Raw genomic sequence first — 17,651 nt, forward strand, 5'->3', positions numbered from 1 at the left:
TCATTTGCAATAATAAAAAGACATGAGCAGACATTTGTCCATTACTGTGTATAATATAAAATATGTATCTTCCTCTGTCTGAATTTACTTGTGCAGAGTCACACACACAGTTAATTAAATATTCATTAATTGTTTGGATAGTGACAGTATGAACAACAACAGTGACACTGTGTTGAGTGCAGTGCTTATGTTGGAGGGAGTGTAATAAAGTAAACTGCAACAGAATAGTCTGGAAGGAAGGATTACAATCGATTTTTATTGAGAAACAGAATTATTTCAAGTGTGTTGGGGTAACACACTTATTTAAAAAATGCCAGTGCCAGCTGGTATAAATGAGGATAGGCCTACTGATGCTTCTGTTGAGCTCAGACAGGGGAGGATTCCCTCTTTCTTGCTGTCTCCATTACCAGGAAAAAGGAAGAGTCACAAAAAGCAAACAAATCCAAAAGGACAATCCAAATAAAAAAATCCAGAGCAATCCAAATAATCTTATCTAATTATATAACAAGACTATAATATAGCTAAGCCTACTATAATTAATAATAACAATATACTATAACTATTCTAACCTGATAATGTAATCATATACAGCCCTAACACATATATGACACAATAACGACAATGACAATGATAGTTATTTAACTCTCTGACTCTTTAACACTACTACATCTGCTTTTTACTACTGCTGACAACACCCTCAAGGTGGCGCGAGTTTCGAACCGCCTTTTATCCAGAAGCGACACTTAGACCGAACCGATGACGTATCCACACAAACCGAGGCCTCGTTTGTCATCAGTCACGTGATTTTCACGTTAACAACACAAGCCTCGAATCGCGGCTTCATCTGGCACGCCCATTTTTTCTCGACACACGCTCCGACGCCTCGATTCAAATGTCACATCACTACCTACCTGTGTTTTGACCCATTGCCTGTACTTTGGATTACACCTTTGGATTGCGCCTTAAATAAAAGCTGCATTTGGATCTGAACCTTCGTGTCTCCGAGCAGTTCGTGACACGACTGAGCCTAGGTTCTCCCAAGGTTTTTTTTTCTCTCCATTAGGTCACCTGATGGAGTTTTAGGACACCATTAGGTCACTTGATGGAGTTTTTCGGTTCCTTGCCACTGTTGCCTTTGGCTTGCTCAGTTGGGGATATTTAATTTAATTTTATCAATCAATAAATTCCTCTTGAAATAAACTTTGTTGTATTATTTTAATTTTACTGTGAAGCTGCTTTGATACAATCTGTATTGTGAAAAGCGCTATACAAATAAACTTGACTTGACTATAACTTCTTGCTTTCCTGTATTCTGCTTCAGCTCACTTTCCCTTGGTAAACTGTTTGTATGTGTATGTTAGAGTAGTTTATGTGTTTAGTCTAGTTAATAAAGTCTTGCTCATGTCACAGGTAAAGTTGTCTGTGTCTCAAGCTCATATCTGGAGTCCCTAATCATAGATCTTAACTACTTCCTCTAAGTAGTATTGTAAAGTAATAAAGACTTTTCCCATGCCCTGGAAATATACATTTCTTAGAATTAATAAAATATTAAGACTGAGTGTTCACGGGACAAACAGGTTAATTGATTGTAATATTAATTTACAACATTAAAGCCACACTAAGTAGAAATTGTGTTTTTGTCAAACAGCGACCCCTAGAGTCGCTGTGGAATACTTGCACTGTCGTAAATTATATTATAACATTTTTACATGATTGCAGCTAAATCACAAGTAAATAGTCTATAGTCTAGGCCTACTGTATAATTTAATTTGTGTTGTTTTTATTGGAATGTAAACATTACAAAATGCCAGATAACACCAATTAAGTTAAATGTACGTCGCATTATTTCATAACATTGGCCGTTATGATGTCATTAGACATGATTATTGCAATTTATCATAATAGTTTGCAAATTGTGCTCGTTTACACTATTTACAACCTCTACGTTAGGCTTATTTATGATAATTATGTGAGATATTGAAAGCTGTTCTCATGATAATCGCTGGCAAACTAATTCGTGAGGCATAGCTATCTGATTTATCAAAACGATTCCATTTACACCTGGTCACATAAATGTATTTTTGCGAAACGGATTTAAATTCGATCTTCAATTCTCGCGCTATATGCAGATTTAATGGAGTGCACGTCACCGAGATATGAGCTGCATTTTATAGATCATCAGCTAAAATTTCAAAATCAAAGACCGCAATAAGAGAGAGCAGTAACAGCCCTGGTAAGATCATTTCGTTTCTTTACTTTTAATGATGAAGATTGTGTGTTAAGCGTCTGCGACTTACTTTCACTTTGATTTGCGACGTTGCTTGATGCAGTTGCTCATCTGCGGTGATGCGTGTTCCAGCGCGTCGTCATATCTGGATATAACATATAGCCTATACAACGCTCTCACACGTTTTATTTTATTTTATTTTATTTTTTTTTGCATTTTTGGGAGGAGTACAATTTACATATGTGGTTTCAACAACCATATGCATTTACACTTGTCCAGTTTCGTCTGGAATGCGTCTCAGATCTCCTCCTGAAGTGGTTTGAGGGATCGGATTCAAATCCGTCTCAAATGCGTTTCGGAGGGCATTTAAACCTGGACTTTTCACGATCGGATAGCTATCCGATCTGAGAAAATGCATGAAGTGGCCAGGTGTAAACAGCCCCCATGACAAAAACATACGCACGAAAGCCGAAAACAAACGCTGGTTGGCCTCTCACGTCCAAATTTGACGAAGTGGTGGGGGAAGTGACGTATGCCGTAAAGCAGTCGAATTTTGTAGTTCTTTTTGTGCTCTGGTTACTACCCGAACACCGAAGTTACATAGTGCCAGTAAAAGCGATACAGACCCTGTCAGGCTATGGCAGATGTGTCATTCAACCTATTGTAAGTCGATGTACCATCACAAGGATCTTGGAAATATATTATGGAGGTTGAAAAGTTACATAGTGTCGCTTTAAGTTAATTATATTAACTATTCCAAATATTAATAATCAATTATAACCAGTTATTATTGATTATTAATATTTAATAGAGCTAATTTGCTACAATGTGCACGCCATCAGTGTTCTCACGGGTTCGCGTTTTTGAAGTTTGCGCATAAAGTACTTAAGAGTTTTCTGTTAAAACGGTGTCGTGTTTGCGACGGGAGTGAATCAATCAAAACTAACTTTAGCTGGACAATAACTGTATTCTAGAGCTGCTCTAAAGCCAAAACAATCTCTGTTACTTTATTTTCCTATTATCAATGTAAAGCCGCTTTGGAACAATCTACATTGTTAAAAGCGCTATATAAATGAAGATGACTTGACTTGACTTGGCTAATGGTGCAACCAAAAGAAGTGTTGCTATTGAAAAGCGGATGCTTACCCTGCCGAAGGCTTACCCAGGCTAGTATTAGCTGGAATGGCTGGGATACCAGCTAAAACATGTTGAACATCAGCTTGGCCAGACTGGTAGACAAGCTTAAACCAGCTGAGACTGATTTTAGCTGTTTGTTTGTTTTTTCAGCAGGGAGACAGCCAGGTCATATCACTTATGAGCTTTCATTCTACACCAATGAGTGCCACTGGATTGAGCCAAGCTCAACTTATAATCAGACACCAGATCAGAATAAACAGTTCTGGTGCTGTCAAAGAGCCTACTATTAAGTCCAATTGACTATAATGAACAAGTCAGAATGACTTATAATCAGACACCAGATCAGAATAAACAGTTCTGATGCTGTCAAAGAGCCTACTATTAAGTCCAATTGACTATAATGAACAAGTCAGAATGAAGTAAAGAACAAACAAACAGACGTACCAGTACTGCTACAACCGACACCACTCAGCACACAGTTTACCTGGCTTACATACAAGGCAATGCGTGAAAGTCAAGTTGGATGGAGAAAAGGGATAAAAAACATTGGCAACAATCGTTGGAAAAGCTCACAAAATGAGGTTTTATTAACAAAGTTCGGGAGGAGCACGTTCAGATAATTAACACAAGTGGAAAGAACTCAGCAATCAATGGTAAGAGGTATATATACACTCAGCAGTCTCATCTCAATCCATTGACAGTTTTGCAGCATCCCCCCACCACCCCTTCTCCACGCTTCTAGTCCTTAACACTTACATATGGGGGGAGTACTCTGGGTTCGGGCCGAGCTCGGAGCCCTCCCCCGGACAGCACGCCAAATACACATTAAACTTTACCCCCTCAAATTGTATGTAAGTGTGAACTCGTGAACCCACACTGTTAGCAATTGATGTAATTTTTACAATAAAATTTACAACAACATATTGTATTCATGTTTTTATTGTAAATACAAATGCATGATGGGAAATTTATGGACAGTCCTGTAATTTTGTTGTAACTACACTGTAGAAGCATTATTTTACAGCCACCGCATAGCATTGTGGGATTGCTGCGATTTGAATTTTGAAATTGCGCGGTACCGCGGTGGCCAACGGCACCAGAATCAAACACTTTTGGAAGAAGCAGCTTTTGGAAGGAACACATCTCAGGTATGAAACGTTAACATGAAATCTATTTTTATAAGTCTATGGATATATTAATACCGGTCATATGAGTGGTGATTGTTTCGTTTGGTTTTATTTCAGTGACATTAGCTTCTGTGACGTTCGCCCCGACTCGACTCGCTCACTCCCGGTAAAACAACACCATGAACTGACCGCGGTGAAGTGGCGTCTTCTTACTCAACCCATACGGAAAAAAGTTACCACATGCAGCTACAAGGTACGAGATATTCACAATTTTTCGCTTGGTATATTTCATTAACATTAGCTAGAGTAATGTTAGATATAACGTTAGCTCAACTCGCCCCGCTCACTCCCGGGTAACGACGTTATAAACCTGAACTGACCGCGGTGAAGCGGCGTCTTCTTTAAGTTACTCAATCCATAAAGAAAATGGTAACGTTACCACATGCAGATACACGGCACTATTTTCAATGGAAAAACAAACATGGTGAGTAGAATCGAGTAGAGCTGAGCTTGTAACGTAGCCTAACGTTAATGGAAAACAACCACCACAATGACGATAGCTCAAATAACGTTAGCCCAGACTGTTAAAAATAAGCATTAACGTTAGCCCGATCAGTTAGCTCAGGTTATTATTGCATTGATTACACGTGCTACTGGACAGGCTGTCGTAACATTATTAGGACTTCTGCTTTGCTGTCTTGTAATCGGGGGTCTTGAAGCCGTGGTTTGCACACTAGCATAAACGAAGTTTGTAGATTTTACGGTCACTGAATAAACACAAGCAAATTTTAGTGGAAATATGGATTTTAATTAAACGACAATGCTGGTATCTTTAATTATGTGAGTCAGCTATAACTGTGAGATAAGCTGAATATAGCATCTGGTATGCTCATATGTTATAACATTACTTTGTGCTTGGCAAACCAGGTTGGAAGAGCAGTCATGTAACTGTCTGTATCTAAAATAAACTGCGCGTGCGCAACTAAATCCAACCAGCATCGTCATAAAATTATTCATTTTTCCAGAGCCTGGGTTCTGTTGAAAAGCTTTCAATGCTCTCTTTGTCTTCAGAAAAGGCAGCAAATTATCAGTATTATTAAAATTAAGTTAACCATTTTGTTTGTCTCAAATTACATGTGGCTGCCTGGCAGACTATATGGACTAAAATAATAATAGATTTTTTATTTGGTATTTGTGTAATTGGTAATACATTTGGTAATGTTTATGTTTTTTATTCCCTAGCCTAGCCCTCTGCCACAGCTGCTGATATCCAGAGAGAGAGAGAGACATATCCAGCACACCTTGCTAAATTGTGCAAGGTATATTCTTCCATTATTTTATAGAGTAGTTCACTTTTAAATGAAAATTACCCCATGATTTACTCACCTTTTATTATCATATTGTGTTAATGCATTTCAGAAGAGACACTAATAGCAACAAGTGTTCATAGAAGGAACAGTTGTGATGGGGCCCAAATCAGTCTTTTGAATGGAGTGGCTGAAACCTTCGCTGCTTACTATGTGTTCAACATGCAGTATCCTAAAGACGCCTCTGGGACTTTATACAAAGGTATGTTTAAACTGTTTACACACTAATAAAGAAAATGAGGTAACACTTTACGGTAAGGGTACATTAATTATCATGAATTCATGTATAAATTCATGCATGAATTACGCATTCATTCATGCATTAATATCTCATGAATCATCAGGAAATAACACAAGTTCAACGTTTTTCATTCATGACTTCATGAGTGAACAACACCTTAATAAATTTTTTTTACTAAGATGAGTATATCATCATGAATTATGATTTATTACGCATGATCGTGATGCTTTTCTTTGTTCACAGTTATGCGACCATTAGCACATTGTTCATCAGTGTTTCTAAGGACCAAAGAAAACACTGTGAACAAAGAAAACATCATGATCATGCGTAATAAATCATAATTCATGATGATTTACCCATCTTAGTTATTGTTTTAATTAAGGTGTTGTTCACCCATGAAGTCATGAATGAAAACGTTGAACTCGTGTTAGTTCCTGATGATTCACGAGATATGAATGCATAATTCATGCATGAATTTATACATGAATTCATGATAATTCATGTCCCCTTACTGTAAAGTGAATCCATCATTCTCATATGTAACGTCCCATGAATTATTACCTTATTACCAGTATTGTTAGGTTCTATGATATATTCTATGCAATGATGTCAATAGATAGGTTTCCATCCAATTAAAACATAACTTTTAAACGCATTCGTAAAAATTTGGCAAAAAAACCCTCTAATTGGAGAGCATTTCAATCAACTCTGTTATGCGAATTATAAATGGTCACGCACCTAGGAGTCGTGAACAGCTGTGGGATCAAAACGTAAGGTTGACAGGGCAACTTGAAACACCTGATATAATTGCAAAAAATGCAAATTTGTCAATCCACATAGAAGTTTTTGTTCACATTAGAATATTTTATGTGAATTTTAACCGTTTCCAGTCAGGATTTCTTTTTCAAATGGTTAAAATGTGCATTAAAAAGTTGGATGGAGACCCACCTATTGCTGTTAAGTGTCTGTTCTATAGTAGAGTTGGTTTTCCCCTGCAGGACATAATTTGTGTAAACAGAAGAGACTGACGGACAACAGTTTAACATTACAACTTTCATTAATTCATTAAATTAAATTGTATGGTTAAAGTTGTTAATGTTAAATAAATACATCAAAGTCATTTTATTTTATGAGCAAGTAGGTTACTTATGTTTTTTACACAGTATTTGTCATAATTTAACAGATATGAAAACTTTAACTTTTTTCCTCTCTCTCGGTTTTCAGAGCTTTTTGTGGAATCCACTCCCAGACGGGCAGTAAAGCCGAGAAGAGACACAGGCTCAACGCACCTGTTTGCACCCTCCTAAGAAAACTGGACTTTGAGTTGATGGGATAGTAACATGAACAACTTCCCCTATGCAGTTCAAGTCTGGCTGGACACCTTTGTTCCATATCATCGTGTTCCCCCTGACGATAGGCTGCCTGGACGTCTGGAAGTGAGCTTCTTCATTAAAGGGATACTCCACTTTTTTGGAAATAGGCTCATTTTACAACTCCCCCAGAGTTAAACAGTTGAGTTTTACCGTTTTCGAATCCATTCAGCCGATCTCCGGGTCTTTAGAAGAATGTCAGAGTTTTTGGTCCCATTGACTTCCATAGTATATCTTTTTTCCTACTATGGAAGTCAATGGGACCAAAAACTGTCTGGTTACTGACATTCTTCTTGGTCCCATTGACTTTCATAGTAGGAAAAAATATATACTATGGAAGTCAATGGGACCAAAAACTCTGACATTGTTCTAAAGACCCGGAGATCGGCTGAATGGATTCGAAAACGGTAAAACTCAACTGTTTAACTCTGGTGGAGTTGTAAAATGAGCCTATTTCCAAAAAAAGTGGAGTATCCCTTTAAAAGTAAAATTTTGTTTGTGTGTGATAAAGTGGATACTTTTGTAATATGTATTTTTGCACAGTTTGTTAATAAAAAAAAAGAAAATATACCATTGTTGTGTTTTTAATTGGCCAATACGGAAAATGACAGCTTTTTACTTGTAATATTTATACTTGTAATGTTTTACAGTATATTGATTTGTCCTGTGAAATTACAGGAAATTCCTGGCTACTGAGTTGCCGTAAATATAACATTTTGCTGTAATATTTACAGTATTCTATCCTGTGAAATTACAGGAAATTCCTGGCAAATACCCGTAAATTTACATGATTATTGTAATTAATTACAGTAGGGATGTTGTATTAAGTATTACAATAACAGTCCTGTATACTGTTTACAGTAAATTTACGGCAACTATTAGCCAGGAATTTCCTGTAAAATTACAAGAAATTTCTAACAGTGCAGGTCATACATTGTACAAACAAAATCCTGAGAGTTTCCCAAGACTCCGAGACTGATTTAACCACAAACTATATAATTAGGTCAAGTACCCCAATTATAGGAAGTAGAATGTTTGTTGGAGGATGTAGACTTGGAATTTAGCCTTTCCTCCGTTATTATTTGATTCACAGGACCGGACACCAGTTATCTTGCCAAGAAAAATCTTTATTCTTATATGTCAGGAGAGAAACTCTGAGAAGATGATGCTATATTGATGCTAGGTCTATGCGTTTCCATGTTTCTTTGCCGTTGTACAGTAAGATTGAGCTTAAATACACAACTGAGCGACTTTCGACTTCCTTGTAAGGTAGAAAAACATATTGTTTAAAGGAACACTCCACCGTTTTTTGAAATAGGGCTTATTCACCTTCTTTCCCACATTTACATAGGTGGGCAAATGCATTTTTGTCTCAGTGCATGCATTGTTTTAGTTTGACAGGGTCGGCGTGAGCTTAGCTTAGCATAATGAATGGAATCCTTTGTTTGCCAGCTAGCATGTCCTGAATAAAAGTGATAAAAAAATATATTAAAAAACCTACCTAATTACTTCTTGTGGCCTGCGTATTCACAACAAGTACAAATAGCGATGCAGATTAACACTAGGCGATTTCCTAGGCAGATATTGACTTATATATTAAGGACTATATTAGGGGGAAGCACAGGCGAAGCACTGCTACTTGGGCGTGATATCTCTGCGCCCAAGTAGCAGTGCTTCGCCTGTGCTTCCCCCTAATATAGTCCCAAGTCAAAATCTGCATAGGAAATCGCCTAGTGTTAATCTGCATCGCTATTTGTACTTGTTATGAATACGCAGGCCACAAGAAGTAATTAGGTGTTTTTTTTTTTTTTTATATATCACTTTTACTCAGGACATGCTAGCTGGCAACAAAGGATTCCATTCATTATGCTAAGCTAAGCTAGCGCCAACCCTGTCAAACTAAAACAATGCATGCACTGAGACAAAAATGCATTTGCCCACCTATCTAAATGTAGGAAAGAAGGTGAATAAGCCCTATTTCAAAAAACGGTGGAGTGTTCCTTTAAAGATGGAACGTATATGCTAATGCTTACACATGATACAATCTACCTTCCACATTAAGAAACTATTTCTGAGACAGTAATGGGACGTCAGAGGAACATGACGTCAGAGTAACGCACGCGCGTAGTTCGAGACACTGTGCGGAAGATGGCAGACCACTAGACGCTGAACAAACTATCAACAGTTACATTCCGCAACTGGATTTATAATAAAACTGTATTTTATTATACCCCTCGCCACACTGGAAGACCTCAAGGATTTTATCGACTCACATTACAACAAATACTCCACATTGGAAGATCTTGAGGACTCTATCAGCCCACATCACGAAAAAAACATGCCACACCGAGCCGCTACTGGTAACGTTACCAAGAACACTCCTAAAAAGAGCTCGCAATGAACGATCTATCTCGGAATCTCCAACACCTAAATGCTGTACCGAAAACAAAGAAATATTACTCTCCATTCAGACCCAACTCACCGGCTTCGAAGCCAGACTGTCACTCATCGAAGTATTACACAAGGAGATCCAAGCTCTGCGTCATAGCCTCGAATTCAGTCAAGAACAAATAGACACTCTCAAACAAGAAAACAAATCACTAACAGTATCCGTTCAGTCACTTACTATACAACTCTCCACTAATACTGTTGATTTGAAAAATGTAAAAGCTTAGACCTTCAAACACGCAGTATGAGAGACAATCTTATTTTCTCAAGCATACCGGAACCAATTCACGAAAACCCCGAAGCAACAATACGAGCATTCATGTCCGAACAGCTCAAGCTCCCAGCAGAAACGGTGAAATCCATTAGCTTTCACCGGGTACACCGCATTCAATCCAGAAACAACCGAAATGATCGTCCCAGACCCATCGTTGCAAAATTCGAACACTTCAAACAAAAAGAACTGGTTCAACGTCAAGGCAAACATCTCAAAGGCACGGACTTCGGATTCAACGATCAATACCCCAAAGAAATACTACAACGCCGCAAGCAGTTATTTCCCATTCGCAAACAAATGAAAGAAGAAGGTAAGAAAGCAGTTATAGTTGTCGATAAACTTTACATAAACAATCAGCTGTATCGGGACAAGATCATTACCCCCTGGCTGTTCTAATTCTTACACTGGTAAATATGCAACATCCATTTCTCTTCACTGTCATACTCTCTCTCTTCTCTCTATCTATCTCGCTCTTGTCTCCATCATACCTATATCTATATGATAACGCATTGAAACATTAGCTCAGGTCTTGTAACTACAGTTTCCCTCTAGTAACTTTAGCTACTATACTGTCATTATTAATGTCTATGTTGGTGTCTCTGTCTCCGTTGTTATTGTTATTTATATTATTTTTTTGTATTATTTTATTACTGTCAGTACCCAACTTTAGCTACCATGCTGTCATTATTAATGATAGGGGTACTATTGTCAATGTTAATCACTGTGTCTACCCTGGCCTATACACCCTCCACCCACCACCACCCATATCCCACCCTTGTTCCCCATTCTTTCTCACACTAACCTTTGCTTTCACAATACAGATAACTCATGCTTCTATGCATTCACAATCACTTATTAATAACATTTCATACACTCTCATCCATTCATGCTTATCTGTACATTACATTCAATAAGACAGAAACTATTACAGTTAAAGCATGTCCAAACTGTCTTTCCTAACATGGAATATTCGTGGTATTGGGTCTCAGGCAAAGAGGGCCAAAGTGTTTGACCATTTAAATAAATTACAGGCAGACATTTGTCTCCTTCAAGAAACTCATTTGGCAAAATCAGATTGTAACAGAATCAAATCATCTCAATATAATCAGGTATTTTCTGCAAATTATAATACAAAACAAAGAGGAGTCTGCATACTGATTCATAAAAAGATTTCATTTATTCATAATACTACAATCGCTGACAATGAAGGGCGTTATATTATCATCAATATCTCAATAGATAATAAACCAATCACAATTGGAAATATATACGGTCCAAACTCAGACGATCCAACGTTTTTCCAGTCTTTTTTCTCTGCCATATCAGATCTGACTAATTGCCCAGTAATAATTGCAGGAGATTTCAATACAGTCCTTGACCCTTCAATAGACCGTTCTGGTAACTCAAAAAATAAACCAATATGGCAATCCACATCAACTATAAAACAATTCATGACTGATTATGGTCTTGCTGACAGCTGGCACTTACAACACCCAAGCAGTAGAGAATACTCATTCTTTTCTCCAGTCCATCACTCATATTCCCGCCTGGATTTTTTTCTCACAAGTAACTCCATGATTTCTGATATATCTCAGTCATCAATTCATCCAATTATCATTAGCGACCACGCCCCTGTCACAATTAATTGGACAATGACTCGTACACACAAAACAACACCTAGATGGCGTTTTAACACCTCTCTCCTCCAAGATTCACAATTTGACGCCCTCATCAAGAAAGAGTGGGCATTCTTTCTAGAAACTAATGATTCTTCTGAGTTATCACCCTCTCTTTTATGGGAAACAGGAAAAACAGTACTTAGAGGAATTATTATATCATTCTCAGTCCACAAAAAAAAAAATAGAACAGGAAAAAGAAACACATTTAGAACAAAAAATTAAACATCTTGAAAATATTAACATGACTAAACCAACAGTCGAAACCAAGAATAAATTAGAGTTATATAAATCAGAACTCAATGAAATAATTAACAAACAAACTCAATTTCTAATACACAGGTTAAGACAGGAACAATTTTATCATAGCAATAAATCTGGTAAATACTTGGCAAATCAAATAAAAAGAAACAAAGAAAAAACTATGATAACAGCAATACAGGACTCAGCAGGGAAGCTTACCCACTCACCAACTGAATTCAATCAAATCTTTTATCAGTTTATCTATCGATAAACGCGTCGCGTCGCGTCGAGGCTATGACGCAGTTTACTTTTATCTAACCAGCTCTACTCATCAGAAAAAGATCCAGACAATAAAGAAATTAACCACTTTCTCAAAAACATTAATTTACCTAAAATTAACGAGGACCAAAAAAATAAGTTAGAAACTCCAATATCTCAAGCTGAATTTCAGGCCGCACTTATTTCAATGCCAAACAACAAAGCACCTGGTCCAGATGGCTTCCCTGCTGAGTTCTATAAACACTTTTGGACAATTTTGGCCCCACTCTTCATCCGAATGATAACCGAATCAAAACAAAACTCTAGGCTTCCGGCAACGTCTAACACAGCATCAGTTTCGCTTTTACTCAAACCCAATAAGGATTCGACTCTACCATCGAGTTATAGACCAATTTCATTAATTAATGTAGACACCAAAATCATGGCAAAGGCTCTAGCAATTAGATTAGAAAAGGTTATTCCATCCATAATCCATCCCGATCAAACAGGTTTTGTTAAAGGCAGACTAGCCGCAAACAATACACGCAGAATGTTCAATATTATGCATCAATGTACAATTCAAGAAAATAACACAGTCATTGTCACATTAGATGCCGAGAAGGCTTTTGACAGAGTAAATTGGAAATTCTTGTTTTCTACATTAGAGCGGTTTGGTTTTGGGGAATCATTTATTAAATGGGTTAAACTATTATACACTTCACCGACAGCCACTATCACCACAAATGGACTATCCTCACAAAACTTTACATTGCACAGGGGGACTAGACAAGGATGCCCACTATCACCTCAACTGTTCACTATTTTTATTGAACCTCTAGCAGCCGCCATACGCCAAGATACACTCATTACAGGCATCAGGACTAAAAATATGCATCATAAAATTAGCCTCTATGCAGATGACATACTACTATTCTTGGAGAACCCTCTAATTGCAATACAAGAAACAATCAAAATCATACACTCATTTGCCAACATATCAGAATACTCGATTAACTGGGATAAATCATCTGTTCTCCCATTACAATCCAAAAGGTGGGATGCAGCAGCCATCACATTACCTATACCCCTATGCACGGATCATATCACCTACTTGGGTTTAAAAGTTTCCACCAGGCTGTCAGATCTATTTACATTAAATTTCACCCCACTTCTAAAATCAATTCAGGAAGACCTCCATTGCTGGGCAAACCTACCACTTTCCATCATGGGCAGGATAGCCACAATCAAAATGACAATATTACCCAAAGTAAACTATCTACTTTCAATGACCCCAATACAACCAACCACCGCCTGGTTTAAATCCCTAGACTCAGCAATTACAAAATTCTATTGGAAAAATAAGACTCCAAGAATAAAATGATCCACCCTTCAGAAACCAAAGAGCCTAGGAGGATTAGAAGCACCAAATTTTGTTTTATTCTGTTTGGCAAATCATCTGCAATATGTATACAGATGGACTCACCCTAACCAATCCGATATCACCTGGCTAGACTTGGAACAAAATATGTGTGATAACTTTCAGATCTCAGACCTGCCTTTTTTTTACCCAGACAATTAAAAAACACTCCTGTTTCAAAGCGCCCACAATTAGCTCAAGTCTGACAGCCTGGTGGAAATTCCACAATATTACTAACACAAAGCTTTCACATCTGAAACTCACCCCAATTTGGAATAACCCTGATTTCACTTGCAATAATAAAACACTCAATTTCAATTCCTGGAAAGATAAAGGTATTACTCATCTGCAACATATTTTCGTTAATGGCAATTTCTCTACATTTGAGGACTTGGTCCAGAAATTTGGCATCACCGACAAACAATTCCTACAATACCTACAGATTAAATCATCAATTAAATCATCAATTAAACCAACCACTAACACCCCAATGGTCAATTTAGAACTCGCCCCGCTTATCTCACAACTAATTAATATTCCATCCTCAAAAAAACTATTATCCCAAATCTACAAAATAGTGATACAAACAGACATTATCATAAGTCTCCCTACTGCTAAATGGGAAACGGATTTATCTATTCACACTGATGCCGATTTCTGGACTCAAGTCTGCAAAAATACTTTTCTCATGACCAAAAATACTAACCTACAGCTAATACAATATAAGACTATCCACAGGACTCACCTCACTGGACGGAAATTATTTCATATGGGCTCCACTTCAGACATTAGGGGTGGCACGGTTCACAAAACCCACGGTTCGGTTCGTATCACGGTTTTAGGGTCACGGTTTTCGGTTCTGTACGGTTCTTGTTGTTGTTTTTTCTTTTAATCTTTACCACTCCAAAAATTTACTTCAGCATATGATATATAGCTGAATTATCTAATTATTAATTTATTTATTTCATAAATGGGGTGTGTTTGCAAAACGCAGCTTCTCATTTCCCGTGGGCTGTGTCGGACAGTTATTTGTCACCACTTTTTGCCAGGGTTGATATTATGTCCCAGCACGGATGTACCAATACAAATAAATAAAACATTTCCAGTTAACTAGCAAAGTATTCGTTTCGTTCGTTTGTTAAATAAGAAGCAATCTAGCGCTGAAATGTGTTTTTTTTAATCAAGTGATCAAAGTGCTCGTTGCCGTTGCGATCAGTGGCGCTGATACAGTGTTCTCGTGGCTCGCGCACACACCGCAGCGGCCGCACATTCTTCACTCAGACGCGCGCTTCAGTCCGTTGAGGAGACTCTAGGCTACTCTATTCGTTCCGATGAAATCACAAAACAAAATTCATACAAATCTGTCCCTGCTTGATATACAACCGCTGATAAACATAATCGGTTTTGATGAAAAAGAAAAATATATACGAGTGCAGATTAGAACTCAGAACCTTTGACACGCTTGGCAAGTTCTGCCACTGGACCATTAAAGTACATACCGGTACGTGGAACAGTCGATCTATGTAGCCTATTTATTCACGTGAAAAAAACAACATATAGCCTAGTGGAGTTGATTTCATTAAATGTCTAAGTAAACCCAGTGTACTATTTAAATCGATTGCTGGACATTGTAATGTTATTCTACATTTGTCTGATTTATGATTTAGCATTGTATTAGCAGTAGCACGGGCACAAGGCTACATTGCGCATGCGTCGAACCGTGCGAACCGCGCGACGCACACACGCACCGAACCGAGACAAGCGAACCGAACGGTTCGGATGTTTTTTCATGTACCGTGCCACCCCTATCAGACATCTGTCCACACTGCACTCAAAACTGCAGGGACACGTATATTCATGCACTTTGGCACTGCACCCCTATAAAACAACTCTGGGAAAAGGTTACAAAGATTTTATCCGCCTTCTTTGACTGCCCCATCCCAGCATCCCCATCTCTATGTCTACTCGGAGACATCTCCACAATCAACCTGAATCACATGAACAGTAAAACTCAGCTGGTCGCGCTAGCTGTCGCCAAGAAAACCATCTTCATAAATTGGAAAACAAAAAACAAAATCCATATCGCTATTTGGAAAAACCTACTTTTGGATCACATCTCAGTAGAAATATCAAATAACCCCCTTGGAAAGAACTCAAATGCTTCCCCATCCACTTGGCTAGCACTTTCCAAATTTCTAAATTCTTAGCTCCGCTGGCCGAGATTCAGTTTTCGCGATTTCATTTATCATTCATCAATCTTAGCAAACCTGCTCTACTATCGTTTGCCATACCCATTTACCACTTAGAGAACTCATTTCTCATAACATTACATATCTACAACATTAGGGACAAATCAGCAGGATGGGGATAACTCTTTCACCTTTCACTACAAGCCTCAAAACGCTCCGCTATATCTCCTGTCCAGAATGGCTCACCGCCAACCTGCAATTTTCCTCTGTGCTGCTTTTACCTCCAAAGGCCTGAGACTGGCTCCCTTGTGAGGGGGGTGAGGTGGGTGGGGTGGGTGGGTGTATTGGGCTGGAGGGGGGTGCTTATCTTGAGGGAGAACATGTCTCCCCTTTCACCGCGCCTCCACGGACCTCCTCCTCCACTGCAACTGCTGGGGCCGGCTCTACTCTGTACACCTCACTTTTTAATGCTCCTCATGCTAGATGGCCAACATTCACATTCCTATTCAAGAATTAAGGTGTGCTGTGTGGGAGGCCTGGAGAGGTCCTGCACTGTTGCCCTCCACCTCTTTTTAATGCATCTCATATCACACATTCAATCACACAATCAATCAATAGGTAGGGAAATGGGTGGTGCTTGAGGTGGTTCTGAATAAGTTCTACCCCCTGCGCCGCACCTCTTTTAATGCACTTAGACTTCATTTAGACCCTAGAAGACATAACACAGGGATAGTGGGGTGTGTAGATGAGCTGGCCCATCAGTAGGACAATAACTGATGGCGGGGGCAGGGGAGGGCAGAAGTGGAGAGGGGTTCTGGCACAGAGTGCTTCTGGATTAAGTTTCCCACTCCCCCTACATCCTAGGATTAATATGCCTCTCAGCCCCGGTGAGGGCTGGAGCAGTCAGAGGAAAGATCCGTTGAGCCTGACCCAACCCAACCCAACCCATCCCATCCCATCCCATCCCCTCTTATAACTAGGGCACAGTACTTACATCAATTCATACTATACCAATCCTGCTGATTTCAACATTCAAACACAAACACTCAATCATACACAAACTTATACGCACGATAATGTTTATTCTAGCACGCGCACGCACACACACACACACACACACACACACACACACACACACACACACACACACACACACACACACACACACACACACACACACACACACACACACACACACACACACACACACACACACACACACACACACACACACACACACACACACACACACACACATACACACAACCTTCCTTCTCCACCCTCATGGTAATCTATCCCCAAATTTATTTATATAATTTTTTTTTTTTTTTTTTTTTGTGTCTTGTCAATTACTGTTCTTATTTGTTTCATGTTGAATGTGTGATACAGGCTTTCTCTCTCTATATATATTTTTTATAATATCAAATAATCATTGTATGCTGTACGCTTTGTCTTTTACACTTGGTTTGGGTTTTGTATCATGTGTGTGGTGTTGCCAATATTTGTATAACACTTATTGAAAATAATAAAAAAGGGAGAAAAAAAAAAGAAGAAAAAAAAAGAAACTATTTCTCAGTGTATATTAGTGGTATATAAATGGTACATTTGCATCAGTTGAAACATTCCTTTTCTTGCAAAGATCAAACCAACTGTACACATTTGAAGTATCATCATCAT

At 38.4% G+C, this 17,651-nt stretch overlaps 1 protein-coding gene and 2 long non-coding RNA genes across 5 annotated transcripts in view; 2 read left to right on the plus strand and 1 right to left on the minus strand.

Moving 5' to 3' along the window:
- Positions 1 to 17,651, minus strand: part of LOC309485208 (uncharacterized protein) — a 142,566-nt gene that overhangs the window by 32,489 nt on the left and 92,426 nt on the right. The gene's annotated exons all lie outside the window — the stretch shown is intronic.
- On the plus strand, positions 1,611 to 2,683 carry LOC309485245. The gene is made up of 2 exons (XR_014201119.1): positions 1,611 to 2,233; positions 2,271 to 2,683. It is a non-coding gene; the product is annotated as an uncharacterized lncRNA (long non-coding RNA).
- Positions 4,226 to 8,035, plus strand: LOC309485227. The gene is made up of 4 exons (XR_014201097.1): positions 4,226 to 4,744; positions 5,734 to 5,810; positions 5,911 to 6,060; positions 7,324 to 8,035. It is a non-coding gene; the product is annotated as an uncharacterized lncRNA (long non-coding RNA).

This window comes from Leuciscus leuciscus (genome assembly GCF_965113295.1).
Source record: "Leuciscus leuciscus genome assembly, chromosome: 21".
Taxonomy (NCBI): Eukaryota; Metazoa; Chordata; class Actinopteri; order Cypriniformes; family Leuciscidae; genus Leuciscus; species Leuciscus leuciscus.